The sequence below is a fragment of the Bos indicus genome, chromosome 26 (assembly GCF_029378745.1).
Source record: "Bos indicus isolate NIAB-ARS_2022 breed Sahiwal x Tharparkar chromosome 26, NIAB-ARS_B.indTharparkar_mat_pri_1.0, whole genome shotgun sequence".
Classification (NCBI taxonomy): Eukaryota; Metazoa; Chordata; class Mammalia; order Artiodactyla; family Bovidae; genus Bos; species Bos indicus.
Genome location: NC_091785.1, coordinates 8,934,896 through 8,959,394, shown reverse-complemented (window position 1 = coordinate 8,959,394; position 24,499 = coordinate 8,934,896). Strand labels below are relative to the sequence as shown.

The window sequence follows — 24,499 nt, the reverse complement described above, 5'->3', positions numbered from 1 at the left end:
CATAAGAAGCAACAGTTAGAACTGGACATGGAACAACTGACTGGTTCCAAATCGGGAAAGGAGTATGTCAAGACTGTATATTGTCACCCTGCTTATTTAACTTACATGCAGAGTACATCATGTGAAATGCATGCCTGGATGAAGCACAAGCTGGAATCACGATTGCCGGGAGAAAAATCAATAACCTCAGATATGCATATGACACCACCCTTATGGCAAAAAGTGAAGAAGAACTAAAGAGCCTTTTGATGAAAGTGAAAGAGGAGAGTGAAAAAGTTGGCTTAAAACTTAACATTCAGAAAACTAAGATCATGGCATCTGGTCCCATCACTTCATGGCAAATAGATGGGAAACAATGGAAACAGAGACTTTATTTTTTTGGACTCCAAAGTCACCGCAGGTGATGACCATGGCCAAGAAATTAAAAGACACTTGCCCCTTGGAAGAAAAACTATGACCAACCTAGACAGCATCTTCAAAAGCAGAGACATTACTTTGCCAACAAAGGTTTGTCTAGGCAAAGCTATGGTTTTTCCAGTAGTCATGTATGGATGTGAGAGTTGAACTATAAAGAAAGCTGAGTGTCGAAGAATCGATGCTTTTGAACTGTGGTGTTGGAGAAGACTCTTGAGAGTCCCTTAGACTGAAAGGAGATCCAACTAGTCCATCCTAAAGGAAGTCAGTCCTGAATATTCATTGGAAGGATTGGTGCTGAAGCTAAAACTTCAATACTTTAGCCACCTGATGCTAAGAACTGACTCACTGGAAAAGACCCTGATGCGGGGAAGAATTGAAGGCAGAAGGAGAAGGGGACATCAGAGAATGAGATGGTTCAATGGCATCACCGACTTGATGGACGTGAGTTTGAGCAGGCTCCAGGAGTTGGTGATGGACAGGGAAGCCTGGTGTGGTGAAGTCCATGGGGTTGCAAAGAGTCGGACATGACTGAGCGACTGAACTGTATTACTGTAACTGTATCCTGCATAAATATACACACTATTCAGTGCTTTGCTGTTTTCTTTGTGTAATATTATACTTTTTCAAGATGATTTTGTGTCATCACATGTAAATCTATCCCGTTTGTTTTAATAGCTATATAATTCCAATGAATGGAAGAGCCAGAATTTATTTACCAGACCCCATTGAAGACCTTGGGCTTCCCTGATGACTTGGTCGGTGAAGAGTCTGCTTATGATGCAGGAGGTCCAGGTTCGATCTCTGGGTTGGGAAGATCCCCTGGAGAAGGGAATGGCAACCCAGCCCAGTATTCTTACCTGGAGAATTCCATGGACAGAGGAGCCTGGCAGGCTACAGTTCATGGGGTCGCAAACAGTCGGACATGACTAAGCAACTAACATACTTTGAGACCTTAATGCCTTTAGAACTAATATTGAGAGGTATATCCTTCTGTGTCCTCATTATTTCTTACTCTGTGAGTATATGTATAGAGTAAACTTCTCTGTCAAAGTATAGTTAAATTTGAAATCTTAGAAGACTTACTCTTGGGCTTAGCGAAAGTAGAATTTGAACACCTATTGTGTGAAAGATCAGTTATTTTGGAGAATTTTGCTTGATTAACATGGTTTTTAATCATGCCAGGGCAGCAGTTGTGAAAAGATGCTGATTAAGTATATCACATCTATTTAAACATTTACTCCTAAAAGTATTTCAATCAAATGTTATTTCAGGAAGATACAATTTAATCATTAATTAAGCCCTGCCCTTGACAGAATACAATCTTGATTCTGAGCCCCCAGCCTCTCCCGCCCCTCTTCCCCATTAACATCGAAGAGCTTCAAGCTAGTGAGCACAGGGGCCATTCGTGTTCCTGATGAGAAACCTCGTGATCCTGGAGTACGGCTGTGAAAGGACAGCCTTCAGCTGCTGAGGAACCTGCAGTTTATTGGAGCCAAAGGACTGTGTCACCAGTTCATGGGACATTTTTCTGCCAGCTTCATGCTTGTCAACCTGCCGAGTGGGCTGGGGGCTTAAACTCCTGATCAGTGTTAAAGCATTTCTGCAAATGGTGTTTGTGATTTTTCACCATCCTCCCAAAATTAAATGTTATTCACAGGGTGTGAGGGGTTTTAAGAAGCTAATAATGGGTTTTTGTTTTTGTTTATGTTTAGATTTTTCAGTATTTAACCGTGGGTGTGGAACCTGGACTTTGCCATTTAATCTTCTCAACTATTAATTATGTTTTGGGACACACCTGGAAACCTTGTGTAAGCTATGCCTCATTAGTCAATGCGGTTAGTATGTCTTCAAAAAAAAAATTAGCATACAGATTTGTTTTGAAAGACAATTTGCTGAAATGTCAGTTTAATATCATTGAAGAACGAGCCTTACTTCTTTTTACTGATTGTTCCTGTTAGTGGTGACCTGAGATGGGTATGGTTACTAAGCTTTTGAAATTGTGTATATAGGGTCTGTAATATGGCCTTGAGCGGCCATGGAGCTGGAGTTCCCATTGAACACCTGTTAATAATCAGCCCTGCACTAATAATAATAGCTAACATGCCTTGAGCCACAGCTCATCAAAACCCTGCACTTTTTTGGACTAAGTTTAATGGGTAAGGACAGTGAGGAGGTTAAGCTGAAACATACAAGGGCCTACCGTTTATAGAGCCAGGATTAGAATCTGGGCAATTTGCTCATGCTGTTTTATACGTTAGTCTACAAAAGAAACCTTTGAGGTTGATAATTATATTCCTATTTTACCTTCAGGGAGCTTGAGGCTCAAAATCAAATGACTTTAACCACTGGTCATTCAAGGTCACAACTCCTGAGAGACGATGTGATCTGAAATCCAGATTCTTCCCTGTTGCTCACAGCTTTGATTTAAGGGAGGACCTCATGTGTGGGTCTGTCCCACATTTTCAGGATGTTTAGCATCCCTGGAGCCCACTCACTAAATTCCACTAGGGACCTCTCTCACTGTGCCATCCAAACACGTCCCCACGTGTGTCTCCTCCTCTTATACTAGGTGTCATGTTTACATTTCTTAATTTCAAACTTGTCTCTTGTCATTATACTACATTGCCTCCCACGGCAATTTTTTAATCAACAGTAATCAAACTCACCTCTTGCTCATAATTTGGAATAGTTAGAATAATTGGAATAATTTTAATGCAGATCACTTCAGTACAAAATCACAGATGAGAGAGAGCATCTCCTCCAGATCCAGATCCTTATTTTATAGGTTAAATACACTCACAGACATGCTCACAGACACACACACACACACACACACCCTCTACCCATCCTGAAGCACAGTCAGTCAGTTCAGTTGCTCAGTCGTGTCCGATGGTTTGCGACCCCATGGACTTCAGCACACCAGGCTTCCCTGTCCATCACCAACTCCTGGAGCCTACTCAAACTCATGTCCATTGCATTGGTGATGCCATCCAACCATCTCACCCTCTGTCATCCCCTTCTCCTCCTGTCTTCAATCCTTGCCAGCATCAGGGTCTTTTCCAATGAGTCAGTTCTTCGCATCAGGTGGCCCAACTATTGGAGTTTCAGCTTCAGCATCAGTCCTTCCAATGAATATTCAGGACTGATTTCCTTTAGGATGGATTGGTTGGATCTCCTTGCAGTCCAAGGGACTCTCAAGAGTCTTCTCCAGCACCACAGTTCAAAAGCATCGATTCTTTGGCGCTCAGCTTTCTTTATGGTCCAGCTCTCACATCCAACATGACTACTGGAAAAACCATAGCTTTGCCTAGACGGACCTTTTTTGGCAAAATAATGTCTCTGCTTTTTAATATGCTGTCTAGGTTGGTCATAACTTTTCTTCCAAGGAGCAAGCGTCTTTTAATTTCATGGCTGCAGTCACCACCCGCAGTGATTTTGCAGCCCTCCAAAAATAAAGTGTCTCACTGTTTCCATTGTTTGCCCATCTATTTGCTATGAAATGATGGGACCAGACTCCATGATCTTAATTTTCTGAATGTTGATTTTTAAGCCAACTTTTTCACTCTTGTCTTTCACTTTCATCAAGAGGCTCTTTAGTTCTGCTTCACTTTCTGCCCTAAGGGTGGTGTCATCTGCATATCTGAAGTTATTGATATTTCTCCCAGCAATCTTGATTTGAGCTTGTGCTTCATCCAGCCTGGCATTTCACATGATGTACTCTGCATATAAGTTAAATAAGCAGGGGGACAATATGCAGCCTTGGTCTACTCCTTTCCCGATTTGGAACCAGTCTGTTGTTCCATGTCCAGTTCCACTGTTGCTTCTTGACCTGCATACAGATTTCTCAGGAGGCAGGTCAGGTGGTATGGTATTCTCATCTCTTGAAGAATTTTCCACAGTTTGTTGTGATCCACACAGTCAAAGGCTTTGGTGTAGTCAATAAAGAAAAAGTAGATGTTTTTCTGGAACTCTCTTGCTTTTTTGATGATCCAGTGGATGTTGGTAATTTGATCTCTGATTCCTCTGCCTTTTCTAAATCCAGCTTGAACATCTGGAAGTTCATGGTTCCCATACTGTTGAAGCCTGGCTTGGAGAATTTTGTACATTACTTTGCTAGCGTGTGAGATGAATGTAATTGTGCAGTAATTTTAGCATTCTTTGGCATTGCCTTTCTTTGGGATTGGAATAAAAAGTGACTTTTTCCAGTCCTGTGGCTTTTGCTGAATTTTCCAAATTTGCTGGCATGTTGAGTGTAGCACTTTCACTGCATCATCTTTGAGGATTTGAAATACTCAACTGGAATTTCATCACCTCCACTAGCTTTGTTCTAAATGATGCTTCCTAAGACCCACTTGACTTGGCAGTGGGTGATGTCTGGAATGGCTGATGTCTGGAAACCAGACATCAACCAATCAGGATGTCTGGTTCTAGGCGAGTGATCACACCATGGTGATTATCTCTGTCATGAAGATCTTTTTTGTTTAGTTCTTCTGTGTATTCTTGCCACCTCTTTTTAGCATGTTCTGTTTCTGTTATGCCCATCCCTTTCTGTCCTTTATTGTGCTCATTTTTGCATGAAGCACAGAGGTGGCCGGAAAGACTTTCTCAAAGTTAAAAGATACACTGGCAGCTTACTAGACTTGACCCCTATTTGTGGGGGGCTGATTGGCATTTCTTTGTATTAGTTTATTTCAGGCAAATGTATTTGATTGAGCTGTGTTTATTTTCTAATGAGTGTTTTTGACCTTTTAAAGGGCGATATTTGGAGGGTTGATGTAGTTGAGTTGAAAAGGCAAGCCAAGAGACTGCAATACAAGATTGCGCTATTTTGGAAAAGTTATTTTGCACATGGCTTTTTACAGCTTGATAGTGCCGGCAAAGCTGGACACATCTGATGAGGCCTGTCACTGTTACCTTGGCAAATGTGCAAGCTCCCGTCAGATTTAAGTGGAATAACAGGTAGGTTGAATAATCTCATATATATTAATCCTGATGGTTCTCATGGAGCAAAGAATTTTGGTGAAAGAAAGATGTTATTGTTTGAGAACCTTTAGTTGTTCAGAAAATTTGTTCAATGCCTATTGTGTGGCAGATACAGGTTTTAATTTTCATGGATGAGGTGGGCATAGATTTTGCCTGTTGTTTGTGGTGCTGATTGTTTCCAAACCCTTTCTGTATCTTCAATAAAAGACACCTTAAAAAAAAAAAAGATGACTTGCCTACATCCACTGAGGCCACTATACAACCGTATTGTCTATTGTATAGGACCAGGGTTACAGGTTCGTCTGGTAACCGTCTTTGCCTGATAGTACCAGTCTCACTGATTTAAGTGTATGCCTCTAGAATATCAAATGTGTTTTTGGGAACAGATTTAATGAGAAAGCTGATTCATTTTGTGGGAGGGTCGTCAGATGATCCTATCTTTTTAAAAAGCATTTCTAATCTCACAGAGTTCTTGGGCCTCAATATGGATCTTGGTTAATCAGTTAAGTCACAGTGCTTGAAGAAACCATGACCAGTGCCGAATTGTCTTCTGATGAATGATGAGAGAGAATTTGCAGATGTTGGAATAAACTTGCTCCAAATACTCATATACAAATTTGAAGGCGATGAGGGATATGTGTTTCTTACTGACTGTGGAAAAGAAAATGTTCATTGAAACTGTTGACATCGACTTTTCATTAGTGATTCAGAAATAGTAGAAGTTGTTTTGAAATCACCCAAGTCATAGTAACAGGAACATAATTTTTCTCATTCTCATCTGTTTTCCCTTCCTCATTATTATGATTATTAAGAGAACAGGAACGTGACTTGGGAAAAGTCTGTTTGAATTAATAACTTACTTGGCAGACACGTCAACTGAACGAAGTTTTATGTCTCTTTTACTTTCATGAGGAAGAGATCACTGATTAGAGAGCCTGATATTGGAGAACTGTTTAAAAAAACAACATAAACAAACCGATAAATCAGCCCAAACTTACTGGTATCTCCTGGCATCATTACTCTGATTTGCATAACATATGATTTGCATCCAGAGCTACAATGTATTACAATAATGGTTCTGAGTATTCTTCTTGTTTTGTAGAAAAATCAGGAAATAACCCCAGAAGTGTTTAAGGAGGTAACAAAATACTTAGGATATAATGTGAGTAAAAACAAATTACAAAGTAGTATGTATCTATATCCTCAATTTGATAAAGCCCAAAGGCATTTTCCAAAATTTTACAGTGAACCTGGGTAACTCTTATAAAAAAGTATTACTAGAAGTTGGGAGGAAATCCTGATTCTCCACCAAATAGTCAGGCAGCCATCTCAAAGTAGAGGAGGGGCAGAGGGCTAAGATGTAGAGGAATATTTAATAGTTTAATAGTCTGGAAACATATCTACATGTTGTGACCTGAAAAATTATTACAAAACAGTATACATAGCCCTACATTTGTAAAATGAATGAATTTATAAGGTGAGAAGTAAACAAAAGTGTGTATAAAGATTACACAAAATATATAAAGTCATTCAAAAAATACACAAAATTTATACAGGAAATAAAAAGTATTTATTTATGGGCTTTCTTTGTAGCTCGGTTAGTAAAGAAGATGCCTGCAATGCAGGAGACCTGGCTTTGATTCTTGGGTTGGAAAGATCCCCTGGAGAAGGAAATGGCAACCCACTCCAGTATTCTTGCCTGGAGAATCCCTTGGATAGAGGCGCCTGGCAGGCTACAGTCCACAGGGTCGCAAAGAATCGGACACAACTGAGTGACTAAACAACCTATATATATACATATGTGTGTGTGTGTGTGTGTGTATATATGTGTATATATATGTGTATATATATATATATATATATATATATATAATATAGTGGAATTCTCTAGGCCAGAATACTGGAATGGATAACCTTTCCCTTCTCCAGGGGATCTTCCCAACCCAGGGGTTGAATCCAGGTCTCCCACATTGCAGGCAGATTCTTTCCCACCTGGGCCACAAAAGAAGCCCAAGAATATTGGAGTGTGTGTAGCCTATCCCTTCTCCAGCAGATTTCCCGACTCAGGAATTGAACCGGAGTCTCCTGCATTGCAGGCAGATTCTTTACCAACTGAGCTATCAGGGAAGCCCATGTATATCTTTGGGACACCAGAAGGACAAGGATTTTTGTTTGAAAGGCTATAAAGAAAAATTTCCAAATAGTAAGTGATTCTGACTGAGGGCTGAGGTTATTGGTAATTTTTCTTGTCTATGTGTATATTTTCTAGTCTGTGTGTGTATTTTCTAATATCATTCAGAGAGTATCTGTTACTTTTACTAACGGGAAAGGAAGGAAAAAAAATGTAATACATTTTGGAAAGATCTTCACTTACTAAAAGAGAAAACAAAAAAATTGTCCCATAAAGTCACTTTTCTTTCATCTGGGCGGTTAAGCCTCCACTGTACTGTTTGATAACTGAGCCGTTTGAGGATTTTTGTTTAACCAGGTCCCTTAAGGGAGGCCATGCGTTGTAGCCCGAGGTTGTTACTACTTCAATGATGCAGACTTAGAACATCAGGACCGTGAGTGAATGGATGCATACTTCTTGGGCAGTTCTTCACGTCCTCAGGTGACACTTGGGAGGTGAGGCCCCCTTGTCCCTGCATGTGGCTGGCCTGGATGGATACTTAACTCTTGGCTGAGAAATAAACCCGATGGAGGAAGCTCAGGAGCTAAGCCAAGAGCATCATTTTCCTTAGGAATTTAATTTCCAAAATCTAGTCTTTGGAGTTCTGAGAAGTGAGAGGCGGTATGTTACTGCAGCCCTTTCTTGGAGACTCTCGTGCTCACTAGTCTGTTCGAGCTTCTGAGAGATTCCAGAGCAAAGGTGATTACTGCCAAAGGAAAGTTTTAATTTATTTTTATTTTTTTGACCACATTGTACTTCATGTGGGATCTTAGTTTCCCAACCAGGGATCACTGTACTGCTGGAGAAGTCCCCAAAGAAGGGTTTTTAAAAAGCAGAATTTGTCTAAGCAATGGGGAGCTGGGTGGAGCTGAAAGGAAAGAGTAGTCCTTGAAAAGGAGGAGGAAAAGACCTTATGCATTAAGGGGGTCCCTGCACAGATCTGGAGTGACATGAAACTTGGGGTTTCATGGATGTAGTTTCAACAGCAGCAGTTTTACATGTCATGAAGTTTTAAGTGGTTTCCTGAAGAGTTGTCAAGGCCTTGAGAAGTATGTTTCAATCACATTTTATAAATTACATAAACTTATTTTAAGTCTTAGTAGGACACTTGTGACTTGCAAACTGTTGTGATTTTGGCTACATAAATGGTTAGTGGAAATACATTTTCATGCATCATATTATATCAAGAAACTCCTATTGACTCTCAGTTGATGGGTGTTTTCTTTTTTATAACATTTAGAAAAATGAATGATTAAATTACTCCCACTCACTGTTTCTGTAAAGTGGAATCATTCAGCCCTGTTTTCTGCTAATGTTTTTCTTTTAAGACAGACTATCAAGTGATGAGTAGAGAACCTTAAGCCCCCAATTTTGAGGAGTTTAAAGGTTGCCAAGAATTATTTTTTTAATTGCCTACATATATGTGCCTTGCTTTGCTAATTTAGATGTGTACTTATTTAGCTCAGAAAATGAAAGGACAAGTGCACGAGGATAAGAGCAACAGATTACAACCAAAATTATTTATTTTTTTTCTGAACAAATAGGGTTGCTTCACGTTGTAGGTTATGTGTCCCACTGGTCTTTGTTGCATGGATCTGACTGTATCTTTATTTGTATTTTTCTTTGTCACACACACACCTATTCATATGGTTTTCTATATGAATTTATTTGGATTTTATTTATGTTGTGTCCATTAAGAAGTAGATGCATGATATGTATCTATGCAATTGGGATTCAAGGCTTGATACCCACTGAGGTACATAAAAGACCAAGAATATAACTTGCTTTACTGATGAGATCGCTGTGATGTCATTTCCATTTGTCACTGTATTGCAAGAATCTGGCTCCCAAACAGCACAGACCAGTTATTCATAGGCTGGGAGGTTATACCATGACCAGTTGCTGTGAGTGACTGCAAACTCTCTTCTAGGTGTTTATAACAGAGTGATTTTTAAAATCATCATTGCTAAAGTTTAAAAAGTATTGAATGTAGGTATAAAGTGACCATATATCATAGTTTTTGTTCAATTTATAGAATTAAAGAAGTATTTGAAAAACTGAATAAAAAGCAGAAATGCTATAATAAATTTATTAATAGATAAACAAATTTTAACAGAACAATAAGATGTAACATTTGGGTCATCTTTCATTTCAGGCAGGTCAAATTTTATTTGCATGGGTATGAATAAGAATTATTTGGAAGTACTGTCAGTTTTACAGAGTTGTAAATTAACAGTGGGTTAGAGATGGATTGCCCTGTTGACTCAGAAAATCCCCAGAAGGCCCTCTGGGAGATGTCTAACACTCACTGAAGGGATAGGCACCTAGAAATGTCTTGCGCTTGTTTCAAATTCTTCAGTTCAGTTCAGTTGCTCAGTCATGTCCGACTTTTTGCAACCCCATGGACTGCAGCACACGAGGCTGCTCTGTCAATCACCAACTCCCGGAGCTTACTCAAACTCATGTCCATCAAGTCGGTGATGCCATCCAGCCATCTCATCCTCTGTTGCCCCTTCTCCTCCCACCTTCAATCTTTCCCAGCATCAGGGTGTTTTCAAATGAGTCAGTTCTTCGCATCAGGTGGCCAAAGTACTGGAGTTTCAGCTTCACCATCAGTCCTTCCAATGAACATTCAGGACTGATTTCCTTTAGGATGGACTGGTTGGATCTCCTTGCAGTCCAAGGGACTCTCAAGAGTCTTCTCCAACACCACTGTTCAAAAGCATCAGTTCTTCGGCACTCAGCCTTCTTCACAGTCCAACTCTCACATCCGTACATGACCACAGGAAAAACCATAGCCTTGACTAGACGGACCTTTGTTGGCAAAATAATGTCTCTACTTTTTAATATGCTGTCTAGGTTGGTCATAACTTTCCTTCCAAGGAGTAAGCGTCTTTTAATTTCATGGCTGCAGTCACCATCTGCAGTGATTTTGGAGCCCCCCCAAAATAAAGTCTGTTACCGTTTCCACTGTTTCCCCATCTATTTGTCATGAAATGATGGGACCAGATGCCATGATCTTAGTTTTCTGAATTTTGAGCTTTAAGCCAACTTTTTCACTCTCCTCTTTCACTTTCATCAAAAGGTTCTTTAGTTCTTCTTCACTTTCTGCCATAAGGGTGGTGTCATCTCCATACCTCAGGTTATTGATATTATTGAAAGTCTTGGACATTTATAAAAATACTTTTCCAGCAATTTCATTTGTTGAATGCTTATGATGAGATTAATGCTCTTATATTAATAATGTGTTAAAAATTGCATGAATGACAAGAATATTTAAGGTAGGTATTTGGATTTCCAGTGTCTTGTTTTGATACTATTTTTCCTCCAAGCCCCACTTAACACAAGGGGAGTGTTGAAAATATTATGGTGAAGGTGGTGGCACCATCTTTCTAAATATTTCCTCTAATGTACAAATTGAATAATACACTCTCTGCTTCTTAGTTTCTTTAAGGGAGAGGTAGGGGATTGTGGTATCATTTATATGTTAAATGAAAAAAATAGAGCAATTAAAAACAGTATATACAGTTCTAGTGTTCTATACACATTTGACTAAAATGGTATAGCCTGGGAAGTGATGCATTTTTTTAATACTTTTGTTTATTTTTGGCCGGGTTGCGTCTTTGTTGCTGCTCTGGCTTTTCCCTAGTTGTGGTGAGCAGGAGCGGCTGTTGTGATGGCTTCCCTTGTTGCAGAGCACAGACTCTAGGCACATGGGCTTCAGTGGACGGGACCAGCAGGCTCTCAAGCACAGGCTCAAGAGTTGTGGTGCGTGGACCTAGTTGCTCCGTGGCTTGTGGGTCTTCCCAGATCAAGGACTGAACCAGCACCTCCCGCACTGGCAGGTGGATTGTTTATCACTGAGCCACCAGGGGAGCCCTTTATATATGTGTAATTTTCTTTCTTTCGACTGTGCTGAGTATTCCTTGCTGGAAGTGATGGATTTTAAGTTTCTACAGAAAAATTTGTTAGTTCCAATTATGAATTTAATGGAACGAAAATTCATCACGTGACAGCACAGGTAGGAGAGAATGTTTTCCATTGCTGCTTGAAGACTTTTTATCTCAAAGTACAATTCTCCTTGGTCTGAAAAGAGCATGTTGATACACCAGAGGCTGCTTATACTTAGACTGTAAGCAATACAGGAGGATTTATAGACTTTCTGATGACTTGACCTTATTTCCTAGGTATGAGACTTGAAGTCTAGAAGAAAGGTAAAGTTGAAAATAGTAAACCTGTATTTATCCAAAAATTTGACCTCAGATTCCTTACTAAGTGCTATGAGCTGTTTGTTTCCCCCAATTAGTCTAAAAATGGGTGTTTTTATTCTAACTAAACACGTCAGTAGTAGGTCTTACAGACACATTTAATTTGGGATTTTATCATAAGCTCTGTATTTTGGTAATTTGGGGGTTGCAAACACCAGGTGAGTTTCACTCAAGAAAAGGTAGAGGGTGAAGAGGGAGATCAAGATGTAAGTCTAATCCCAGGAATTGGGTCAGGTTCAGCTCTCATTGGCTGTGAGTGTCTCTCTTGACCTTTTACCCCAGCTTCTAACTGGCAATTTCCTTTGGAGTTTCTTAATTCCAGTTTTTGAGGCAGAGCATCTTGATGGGCTAACCCTATCTTTCTAGCCAGTAAACAGAAGTTGAAAGCTCTTGGCCAGCCTATGAATGCCTAACAGAAGCAGAATGCCTAACAGAAGCCTATGAATGATCTAACGGAAGCAGAAGATATTAAGAAGAGGTGGCAAGAATACACAGAAGAACTATACAAAAAACATCTTCATGAAAAAGATAACCATGATGGTGTGGTTAATCACCTAGAGCCAGACATCCTGGAATGCGAAGTCAAGTGGGTCTTAGGAAGCATACTAAGAACAAAGCTAGTGGAGGTGATGAAATTCCAGTTGAGCTATTTCAAATCCTCATAGATGATGCTGTGAAAGTGCTGTACTCAATATGCCAGCAAATTTGGAAAACACAGCAGTGGCCACAGGACTGGAAAAGGTCAGTTTTCATTCCAATCCCAAAGAAAGGCAATGCAAAGAATGCTCAAACCACCACACAATTGAACTCATCTCACATGCTAGTAAAGTAATGCTCAAAATTCTCCAAGCCAGGCTTCAGCAATACGTGAACCATGAACTTCCAGATGTTCAAGCTGGTTTTAGAAAAGGCAGAGGAACCAGAGGTCAGATTGCCAACATCTGCTGGATCATTGAAAAAGCAAGAGAGTTCCAGAAAAACATCTATTTCTGCTTTATTGACTATGCCAAAGCCTTTGACTGTGTGGACCACAACAAACTGTGGAAAATTCTTCAAGAGATGGGAATACCAGACCACCTGACCTGCTTCCGGAGAAATCTGTATGCAGGTCAAGAAGCAACAGTTAGAACTGGACATGGAACAACAGACTGGTTCCAAATAGGAAAAGGAGTCCTTCAATGCTGAATATTGTCACCCTGCTTATTTAACTTATATGCAGAGTACATCATGAGAAACGGTGGGCTGGATGAAGCACAAGCTGGAATCAAGATTGCTGGGAGAAGTATTAATAACCTCAGATATGCAGATGACAGCACCCTTATTGCAGAAAGTGAAGAACTAAAGAGCCTCTTGATGAAAGTGAAAGAGGAGAGTGAAAAAGTTGGCTTAAAACTCAACATTCAGAAAACTAAGATCATGGCCTCTGATCCCATCACTTCATGGCAAATAGATGGGGAGACAGTGGAAACAGTGTCAGACTTTATTTTTTTGGGCTCCAAAATCACTGCAGGTGGTGACTGCAGCCATGAAATTAAAAGACCCTTGCTCCTTGGAAGAAAAGTTATGACCAACCTAGGCAGCAGAGACATTACTTTGCCTACAGTGTTCTGTCTAGTCAAAGCTATTGTTTTCCCAGTAGTCATGTTTGGATGTGAGAGTTGGACTGTAAACTAAGCTGAGCGCCGAAGAAGTGATACTTTTGAACTGTGGTGTTGGAGGAGACTCTTGAGAGTCCATTGGACTGCAAAGATATCCAAGCAGTCCATCCTAAAGGAGATCAATCCTGAATATTCATTGGAAGGACTGATGCTGAAGCTGAAACTCAGATACTTTGCCTATCTAATGAGAAGGACTGACTCACTGGAAAAGACCCTGATGCTGGGAAAGATTGAAGGTGGGAGGAGAAGGGGACAACAGAGGATGAGATGGTTGGAAGGCATCACCAAGTCAATGGACATGAGTTTGGGTAAACTCTGGGAGTTGGTGATGGACAGGGAAGCCTGGTGTGCTGCAGTCCATGGGGTCACAAAGAGTCAGACATGACTGAGCAACTGAACTGAAGTGAACTGATGAATGTGGCTGTATGTTTCTCCAGGTCTAATTAGCTAGGGCTTGTAGCATATGATATAGAAGATGGCAGGTGAAGAGCAACTGAGCCTGAGGGTGTGTTAGAATCCCCCAGAAATATTTATAGGAGTTGGTAAACGAACATGGTGATGTGTCTACTGCAAATTTAATTTCAGTAGATTAGTTGATTCTCAGTTAAAGAAACATTTCTCATAATCTCCTTTGGAATTTAATGTTTTAATCTGTTTCAACATTGACGTTCATTTGGGATTTGTTTTTAGTTCATCATATATTCTTATTAGGCAGCTAAATTTTGTCTTTTTTAGGAACATAGACAATAGCTTTTGTGACTTGCAAAGTTTGTTATGGTAGCTTGGTTTGACAATTCATGCTGCATTTTCTTTTGAAGCTCTAATGTTACTTCAAAGTATTTAAAAAGGAAGTTGTTAATAGAGAATTCTCACAGTTTTGAGTTCCTTTAATTTCCATTAAATATTTATTCTCAGTATCTGAAAAGAATCCAGAACCAAAAGGCAAAGCATTTTTAAAATATTTCATTTTAAAAATCTCTCTTACATTGCTGACCTGTATATTCTGTATGTTTGGGATATGGCATAACCTCTGTAAGACTTTCTGACTAGTTAGGGAGATAGATATGAGACTGTTTCAGAGATTAGATCAGATCATATCATAAGATTAGACATGGTTCAGATAAGTTTTTAAAAGGCATTTGTAGTTTCTGATCCAACTTTATTTGAAACTTTTTTGATAGTGATGCAAGATTGTAAAGTTGGTTTTACTGAAAGATAAACTATAGCAAAATACTATGTAGACGTAATTATCAATCCAGAATTTATTGGTGTACATATAATATTTTCAGCAAAAAGTTCTTAAGTCAAAAAAGAGCATGTGGACTATTCCTTCATTATTACAAATATGTTTATTTCTGTTGTTTTCACTGAGCCCAAGGACCGACACGGACAAACAGTGTGAGGAGCAGGGTGGTGAGGGACATTATAGGGAATTGCAGAGGCAAGCATTTAGCAATGAATAAATCTTTTGAGGGTGGGTAGCAATCCTGTTTTGATTAAAATGACTAAATGTGAAAAGTAAATGTAGGTGAACTGAGGTCTTAGAACTGAAAAGCTTAATTTGCTAAAATTGGTAACAGAGAATCATGATAGGTTTGGTTGCGTGCTCTCCAGCGTTTGTCTGCGTACCGAGAGCATTACATGAACACTGGTCAAGTATGGTACTTAACCTCCAGGGAGCCGCGATTAAATACATATGAGGAAGGTTATGTTGGCACATCTATGGGTAGGGATTTAATAACAACTCAAACCTGCCCCAGTAAAGTAGAGACAGGGCATTGTTGATGGAGCCCTTGATAATAAGACCTGTGATTTTAGAAAGCCCTTTCTTCAATTTGTAGGTTTCTCAGTAAAAGTTCTGGGATCTTGAGACTCTTCTGAGGAGCCTGCAAAAGGTAAAATAGGGATTTAAAACTGTATTTGGAGGTACGAGTAGGGAGTATCTGAAGATTTCATTATGTTGACTTATAAAAAGATCACTACCTGGAAGTTGGGAGTTAAATTTTATTTGGGCAAAATGAGGACTGCAACTTAAGAACCTACACCTCAGAAAGCTCTGAGACACTGCTCCCAAGAGGTGGGCTGTGAGGGGGGTGAGGTCAATATATGTGATTTTGGTGAAGGACGGAGTTCATACAGTCAAGAACTTATCTTACAAAAAGGTTTTCTGCTGATGTCACCACAAAAGGATTTAATGCTTTTTCTAGATATGAGAAGATGCAAGGATTGGGCTCATAAATTCAGTTCCTGAAACTACTTAACTGTCTAAAGACCTGTTCCACCAGATTTCCTGGAGCACAAAATGCCTCATTCCTGTTATCTACTCTGAACTCCCTTGAGGACGTGTCAGAGGTCAACAGCTGAAGCAGCACAGGATTAAATCCCTGCAGAGGCAGATGGCAAGTGCCCTTCAGTTCAGTTCAGTTTAGTCACTCAGTTGTGTCCGACTCTTTGCGACCCCATGAATCGCAGCATGCCAGGCCTCCCTGTCCATCACCAACTCCCGGAGTTCACCCAGACTCACGTCTATCAAGTCAGTGATGCCATCCAGCCATCTCATCCTCTGTCGTCCCCTTCTCCTCCTGCCCTCAATCCCTCCCAGCATCAGTCTTTTCCAATGAGTCAACTCTTCACATGAGGTGGCCAAAGTACTGGAGTTTCAGCTTTAGCATCATTCCTTCCAAAGAAATCCCAGGGCTGATCTCCTTCAGAATGGACTGGTTGGATCTCCTTGCAGGCCAAGGGACTCTCAAGAGTCTTCTCCAATACCACAGTTCAAAAGCATCAATTCTTTGGTGCCCAGCCTTCTTCACAGTCCAACTCTCACATCCATACATGACCACAGGAAAAACCATAGCCTTGACTAGACAGACCTTTGTTGGCAAAGTAATGTCTCTGCTTTTTAATATGCTGTCTAGGTTGGTCATAACTTTCCTTCCAAGGAGTAAGCATCTTTTAATTTCATGGCTGCAGTCACCATCTGCAATGATTTTGGAGCCTAAAAAAATAAAATCTGACACTGTTTCCACTGTTTCTCCATCTATTTCCCATGAATGATGGGACCAGATGCCATGATCTTCATTTTCTGAATGTTGAGCTTTAAGCCAACTTTCTCACTGTCCTCTTTCACTTTCATCAAGAGGCTTTTGGGTTCCTCTTCACTTTCTGCCATAAGGGTGGTGTCATCTGCATGTCTGAGGTTATTGATATTTCTCCCGGCAATCTTGATTCCAGCTTGTGCTTCATCCAGCCCAGCGTTTCTCATGATGTTCTCTGCATGTAAGTTAAATAAGCAGGGTGACAGTATACAGCCTTGACGTACTCCTTGTCCTATTTGGAACCAGTCTGTTGTTCCATGTCCAGTTCTAACTGTTGCTTCCTGACCTGCATACAGGTTTCTCAAGAGGCAGGTCATGTGGTCTGGTATTCCCATCTCTTTCAGAATTTTCCACAGTTTATTGTGATCCACACAGTCAAAGGCTTTGGCATAGTCAATAAAGCAGAAATAGATGTTTTTCTGGAACTCTCTTGCTTTTTCAATGATCCAGCAGATGTTGGCAATTTGACCTCTGGTTCCTCTGTCTTTTCTAAAACCAGCTTGAACATCAGGAAGTTCATGGTTCACATATTGCTGAAGCCTGACTTGGAGAATTTTGAGCATTACTTTACTAGCATGTGAGATGAGTGCAATTGTGCAGTAGTTTGAGCATTCTCTGGCATTGCCTTCCTTTGGGATCGGAATGAAAACTGACCTTTTCCAGTCCTGTGGCCACTGCTTCATTTTCCAAATTTGCTGGTATATTGAGTGCAGCACTTTCACAACATCATCTTTGAGGATTTGAAATTGCTCAACTGGAATTCCATCACCTCCACTAGCCTTGTTCATAGTGATGCTTTCTAGGCCCACTTGACTTCACATTCCAGGATGTCTGGCTCTAGGTCAGTGATCACACTGGGTCATGATTATGACCAGTGATTATTTGGGTCATGAAGATCTTTTTTGTACAGTTCTTCTGTGTATTCTTGCCACCTCTCTTGATATCTTCTGTTTCTGTTAGGTCCATACCATTTCTGTCTTTTATTGAGCCCATCTTTGCATGAAATGTTCCCTTGGTATCTCTAATTTTCTTGAAGAGATCTCTAGTCTTTCCCATTCTGTTGTTTTCCTCTATTTCTTTGCATTGATCACTGAGGAAGGCTTTCTTATCTCTTCTTGTGATTCTTTTGTCATTGAGAGGACTCCCTCATGATTGTAAGTTCGACCCTGCTTTGGGAGGTATTTCATGACCATTTTCTCCCACAGGGCTAGGAAATCTCATTCCTAGATCTGGTAAAGATTTTGCTGATAGACCGCTCAGTGTGCTATTACTGGACTAGGTCTTAATACTTCAAAAGTACTAGTAACACAGCTGGCAGTATTATTAAAGTCATAAGTGAGAATTAAGCCAGAAACTTCCATTGGGTGCAGTCCAGTATATCCTTAGGTTGACTTAATCTATTCTCTACCAATCTTTCTTTTTGGGAAGTTATGCATTGGCATTGTTCATAAGGCTCCCAGCCCAATTTCCTAGTGTTACTAGGCTGATTTATCCTTAGTATAATTTGATTGTTCCCGAGATAAAAGGAGGGAGCTTAAAACTTAAATGACCACAGCCTGGTGTCAACCACATAAATCCATCCCAGAATTGTGGGGGGTTTTATTCCTTGGTTGGCTTCCCTGGTGGCTCAGACAGTAAAGCGTCTGCCTGCAATGCGGGAGACCCGGGTTCGATTCCTGGGTAGGGAAGATCCCCTGGAGAAGGAAATGGCAACCCGTTCCAGTACTCTTGCCTGGAAAATCCCATGGACAGAGGAGCCTGATAGGCTACAGTCCACAGGGTAACAAAGAGTCGGACACGACTGAGTGACTTCACTTTCTTTCACTTTATTCCTTGGTTAAATTTTTGCTTATTGCTCTGATTGAGCTTGTATAACTTTAGAGGAAAGTTCATATCATGGCCAGGGTCATGGCAGCTATTATTAATTGGCCAGGTAAGAGGATCACACCTAGGAATGGGATCCCACCAAGAGATCTAAACAGAACTGAACAGAACTGAAGTAAACAGAACTGAACTTTCTTTCTTCTAAATGAATTTCCTAAAGGCTACCCAACTACAGCTGTGGAGTGGAGAAATCCACCTAGGTAGTTTAGAAGTACTAGACACAGGTAATTTGCCACAAACCCAATAATTGTATTACAGTTGGATTGAAAACTAGCATAGGATTGTGTGCGTGATAGAAAACATTTGCTTTATACGCAAAGGTCCAAGACGTCAAGAAGACATTATAAATGATCATACAGATCAGGTCCAGCATCTTGGGTAAGCAGCCTACTTCTGATGTCTTCTTTGCATCCTGGTGTATTCTAGTTTCCTCTGAGTGCCATTTTAAGATGAGTTTGAGGTCAGCAGCCCTCTCTATAGGCCGGCCAGTCTGTGTGGGGGTCTTTAGAACTGGGCACTAACTGAAGAGTCAGTTTTCCTTCAGTTTCACTGTGCATGGACTATGTCAGAGTACTTGATAAAAAGTCCTTCCGTCAGAATGAAGACAGTCCTTTAAATTATGTCTTTTCCAGTACACGTAATTTTCCTGTTGCAGGTCATGGGGCATCCGATCTTCATCCAAAGATTACTGAAAGAAGCTTCAGAAACAAGCTTAGAATGTTCTTTAATTATTCATTTAAATTTTACATTAATATAACAGCAAAGAACTATCCAGGGAATGAGTCTTAATAGATCCAGACCTCCATTTACAAAACTGGGATTTAACATTCATTGAAACATCTTTATTTTCCCCCTAAAATTACCCTTGTTTTTACCAAATGTAACCAAATTAAGACTAGTTTGTTTGCAAAATAAGCCTGATTTCAATAAACTTGGCCCAATCATTTACGTAACTGTAATTGATCATAGACCTTTTTATTATTTTGCTTTGCTGAAACTTTATAAAAGTTTCAGACTGAACTTTTTTAAAAAACCTCTCAGGCTAGGAAAGTCATACCTAACAGATCTAGGTGAATTCCTCCCTTCTCAAGATCTCCAAAATTCCTTGAGATTTTTGTACCTGTTATTGAGATAGCCTTCCTAATTTCTCTGATAAAGCTACTGGAAACATTACAGTTTCCTGTCTCTGGAGGGATCAGATAGAGAGAAAAGGGAAATGTTTCAATTCTGCTTACAAAGGTATAATTTTACCAAATTACTGTAAATAATAATTAATTTGAGGGGAAGGGTTTTCCATATACCTGGAAAACACAGATTAAAACCAGTAATTTTTCAGATAGAAACTATAAAAATTATAAGCATATTCACCATTTCATTCAGTCCATTTGTTAATCTTTTATGAAGCCATCAGGTTTCCCATTAGAATCCTTTAATTTCTTACCCAATCCAGCATTTTGGTCTGAAAGTCGGAAACTTGCATTTATCCAAAAGTCTTTTCTATAAATCTTCTTGAAGAGGAAGAATTTTTACAAAAGCATCAGAATAAACCATAACTGTCTATAATGACAAAAAACTTAAGAAGTCATGTTTAAAATCTGAATACAATGCCATTGACAAAGAGACAATTACTGCTGTGACAACACTTTAAGATAGTAACAAGATGTATGACTGATAACATTTTACTGGAACATATCAGAATTTTAGGAACTCCATATAATTCCTAGGATATATATATTACTGAAATTTACCATACACTATAACCTGAGGAGATTTATTACTCATTTGACAATACTTTCCTTGTAGTTCAACATATCAAATGAACCTAACTAGTTGAATATCTCTCTTGGGGATGTTTTAGGGGCCCACTGAAGCCTCCCAAAGTTAGCTAGAGGTCAAAAGGACTTCATTAGAATTTGATTTAGGAAGTTTTGTCAATAAATATCAAAAGGGTTAAAAACAATCAGTCAGGTAAGATCATAGGTCACTGTGAAACAATAGTTATTCACTTAGCCAAAGTAACAATAAAAGATTTCAAAGGCAAATACAAAACAGATCACTTAAGTAAAGAAGCTGAAAATCTATTATCAAGGGTAATTCAACATCTGAAGAAAGCTTGTCTTCTTAACAGAGAGAAAGCCAAATTCAAGTTTTGTATTGGCTTACTTTTAAATTCATTTATTCAATTGAATTTATTTTAAACTTAGTCAATCCAGACCATGCACAAAACTCTTTTCTCAGGATTTACTTTCCACAAACCTTTTTATCACTTTCTGTATTCATACTTTTATTTTCCTATTCAGAGGCAGACACCTGTAAGTCAGACCTACTTCCCTTTCTGTTAACAAAATGCAATGTCATTCTTCATACCTTCTTAACTAAAAACACACATCCCATTTTTCTTAAGCAATCATGAACTGTCCTCTATATTAATATTCTGTAGATTGGTGAACATAAATACCAGTGATAATTTATAAAAACATTTGCTTTCTTATAGAGAACATCTCAGACTGGCACCAAAAATATTCATTAATAGTTCAAAATCTCTTTTGTTTCTCTGTGAGAGGAAGTTAGTGTTCAGTAATTAATGTTTCAGAATCTTATTTTATTGGGAAATGACCTGGCTGTTCCATAAACTTTCATCATTTAGTTTAGCCCAACCCTAGAAATTAAGTTACCCAAATCTGGAGAGACTATTTTAAACAGATATTCCTAAAGCCTAATTATTTTTAATAGAATTTATCTAAATGCTCATATGTCGTTTACATTTTCTTTTCTTAGAAGTTTCATTGCTCGAGTTACTTTCCTTGCTGACAAATTTAGAACAGATATCACAAGACATATTAAACCTAGGTACAATGAAATATTATACTTAATTGTAATGACTCTTAGACATGTCTATATTAATTAGATCCACAAACATTAATACTAGGTATTAATTTCATGTTTAATATTTCCCAGTTCACATGAACCTGAAATTCACTTAGCTTAATTTCTCTTGTATTTAGAATTGTTTGATTTGTTAGCACTTACTTTTCTTTAGGCCAGTTAGATTAGAGCTCATTTACAAATTAACCTCAGCAATATTATCCAAAGACAAACATATATACTGAGACATACATATATCCAGACAGACACAACAAAGATCTTTCTTTATTTTCTAAACTTAGTCATGAATCAGATATCACAATATAAAACTCACTTATTGTAAATAACAGTTGGAATAAGAAAATTTTAAAAGGGTTTGTTCCCCTCTTCCTCCCCTGCCTGCCACCCGCCTACCTCCAGTTTCAGAAATTGGAGATGGTCTTAGTTCAGTTCACTCGCTCAGTCGTGTCCGACTCTTTGTGACCCCATGAATCACAGCACGCCAGGCCTCCCTGTCCATCACCAACTCCCGGAGTTTACCCAAACTCATGTGCATCGAGTCGGTGATGCCATCCAGCCATCTCATCCTCTGTCGTCCCCTTCTCCTCCTGCCCCCAATCCCTCCCACCATCAGGGTCTTTTCCAGTGCATCAGCTCTTTGCATGAGGTGGCCAAAGTATTGGAGTTTCAGCTTCAGCATCAGTCCTTCCAATGAACACCCAGGACTGATCTCCTTTAGGATGGACTGTTTGGATATCCTTGCAGTCCAAGGGACTCTCAAGAGTCTTCTCCAACACCATAGTTCAAAGCATCAATTCTTCGGCGCTTAGCTTTCTTCACAGTCCAACTCTCACATTCATACATGACCACTGGAAAAACCATAGCCTTGACTAGACGGACCTTTGTTGGCAAAGTAATGTCTTTGCTTTTTAATATGCTATCTAGGTTGGTCATAACTATCCTTCCAAGGAGTAAACGTCTTTTAATTTCATGGCTGCAATCACCATCTGCAGTGATTTTGGAGCCCAGAAAAATAAAGTCTGACACTGTTTCCACTGTTTCCCCATCTATTTCCCATGAAGTGATGGGACCAGATGCCATGATCTTAGTTTTCTGAATGTTGAGCTTTAAGCCAACTTTTTCACTCTCCTCTTTCACTTTCATCAAGAGGCTTTTTAGTTCCTCTTTACTTTCTGCCATAAGGGTGGTGTCATCTGCATATCTGAGGTTATTGATATTTCTCCCAGCAATCTTGATTCCAGCTTGTGCTTCTTCCAGCCCAGCATTTCTCATGATGTACTCTGCATATAAGTTAAATAAGCAGTTGGTTTCCTGCAAAGAAGTTACTTTGTCATTTCCTCTTTTAGAAGCTTCTAGATGCCAAAGTAAGCATTCTGTTCAATATGTTTGATCGTACAGCCAGGTTTTCTAACTGTGTGCACAAAAATATCCATTTTAAAGTATCAACAAAAACCTCATTTAGCCATTTTAGGTTGAGATCTTCTTTAGTATAATTTCCGCAACTAAGTAGGTACTTGGAAGTATAAGTTTTGTATGTACATAACCCTTGCTGGGGTGTTAGTTAAAGGCTGGTTTCTGATGCCCCTTTTTTCTCTGTTTGAGAGGCTCTTTTTCCCATTTTAAGTTGAATTTTAGCACTAGATAAAATTTACTAGTGAAATTTTATGGTGGGCCAGTGTGATTTTTGCGAGCTTGACTTGTCTGGGAATCACCCCAGAGTCAATTCACTTGGTTTTACATGTCATGGTTTCTCCCTGCGGCAGTCTAAGACTACCTGTGGGTGCTCGGGTCGCTGAATGGGTAAACAAGTGTTTTAATTAATAAGTGGGTTTCCCTGTGGGACCTCCGCATGGTACGAAGACTTGGTCTCCACCACTCCTGCAAATTTCTCAGTCACCTGAGAAAACCATGACTGGCCGGCAGAAGTCTTGTCCCTTTTCTTTGGAGCTAACCTCTCATGCGATATGTTCACTTTTTTCCTGACAAATTCTATTATGGCAGCTGAATTGAGGAAAAGCATCAGATCAGCCTCTTACCTTATACTCAACACAGACCAGTCTTCTACAACTGAGCAACCTTGGTATCTTTCAGTCGAGCCCCAGGTATTCCTCAATACCTCTGAATCAAACTCCACCCGCACCCCCGTCCCAGCCTACCAGTACCTTTCCACTGGGTGGATATTCCCCTGGTATCTTTCAGTGGAGCCCCACTTAGTGTCTAGATGCTGAGTGGATATGCCCCATTAAATCCTCTCCTTCAGTTTCCACATTTTAATAGACTGCTATTTGTTAGCCTGTCCTTTTCTTTGCAAAGAACTTGTTCTCTATTCGAATGCATTTTAGAGAGGAAAAGGGAAAAGGAAAGGCCATTTGAGAGGCAAATTGGTCAGTTGCTAAACTCCCAGGGAAGTTAGTTAATGGATGGTCTTTTATATTTTGTGTTTTCTCTTACACCTCAGCCAAGCAACTCAAAGAAAGAACTCTTGTGGTTTACTGAAGAGAATCAAGACGGGTTGCAAATTGAGGCAGGCTTTGGGGAAGGGCTGAGAGGAGACATTCAGTTTATTCTTTGTGATATTATTTTAATCTGGAAAAAGTAAGGATGTGCTGCAGTGAAGGAGAGAATAAGGCTGGCCTCCTTAGTGGCTAAGATGATAAAGAATCTGCCTGTAATGCAGGTAGACCCAGGTTTGATCCCTGGGTTGGGAAGATCCCCTGAAGGAGTTAATGGCTACTCCAGTATTCTTTCCTGGAGAATTCCATAGACAGGAGCCTGGCAGGCCACAGTCCATGAGGTCGTAAAGAGTTGGACACGACTGAGCAACTAAATTTTTTTTTTTCACTGAGTGTAGTTGAACCATGTTCTCCCTGGTTAAGAGTGCTGGTTCCAGCTGCTAGCAGGAGGAAGCCTTGCGGTATCTCCAGCAGGAGACTACAACTTTCAGTCACCATGAACTTGACAGGATGCCTGGGGCTTTGCAACGGTAGTCTTAAGACTGTAAAGTTTCCTCTCCAAGCCAAGAAAGAAAGGAAAGTTTCAGTTAAACTGTGTTTACTGAGAGTTAGATATTAGAGGAAGAAAGCATGAACTCTGTACTTTGGATTTTGAATTCTCTTAAAATTAAGATTTAATTGG

At 39.7% G+C, this 24,499-nt stretch overlaps 1 protein-coding gene across 49 annotated transcripts in view; it reads left to right on the top strand.

The window, feature by feature from the left end:
• Nucleotides 1-24,499, top strand: part of SGMS1 (sphingomyelin synthase 1) — a 324,245-nt gene that overhangs the window by 127,670 nt on the left and 172,076 nt on the right. For 3 of the 49 annotated variants that reach the window (XM_070781217.1, XM_070781237.1, XM_070781236.1), the window contains one exon: nucleotides 5,280-5,376. The exons of the other annotated variants lie outside the window; for them this stretch is intronic. The gene's annotated coding sequence lies outside the window, so the exon portion shown is untranslated. The remainder of the gene's footprint in view (nucleotides 1-5,279; nucleotides 5,377-24,499) is intronic. 49 annotated transcript variants of the gene reach the window in all.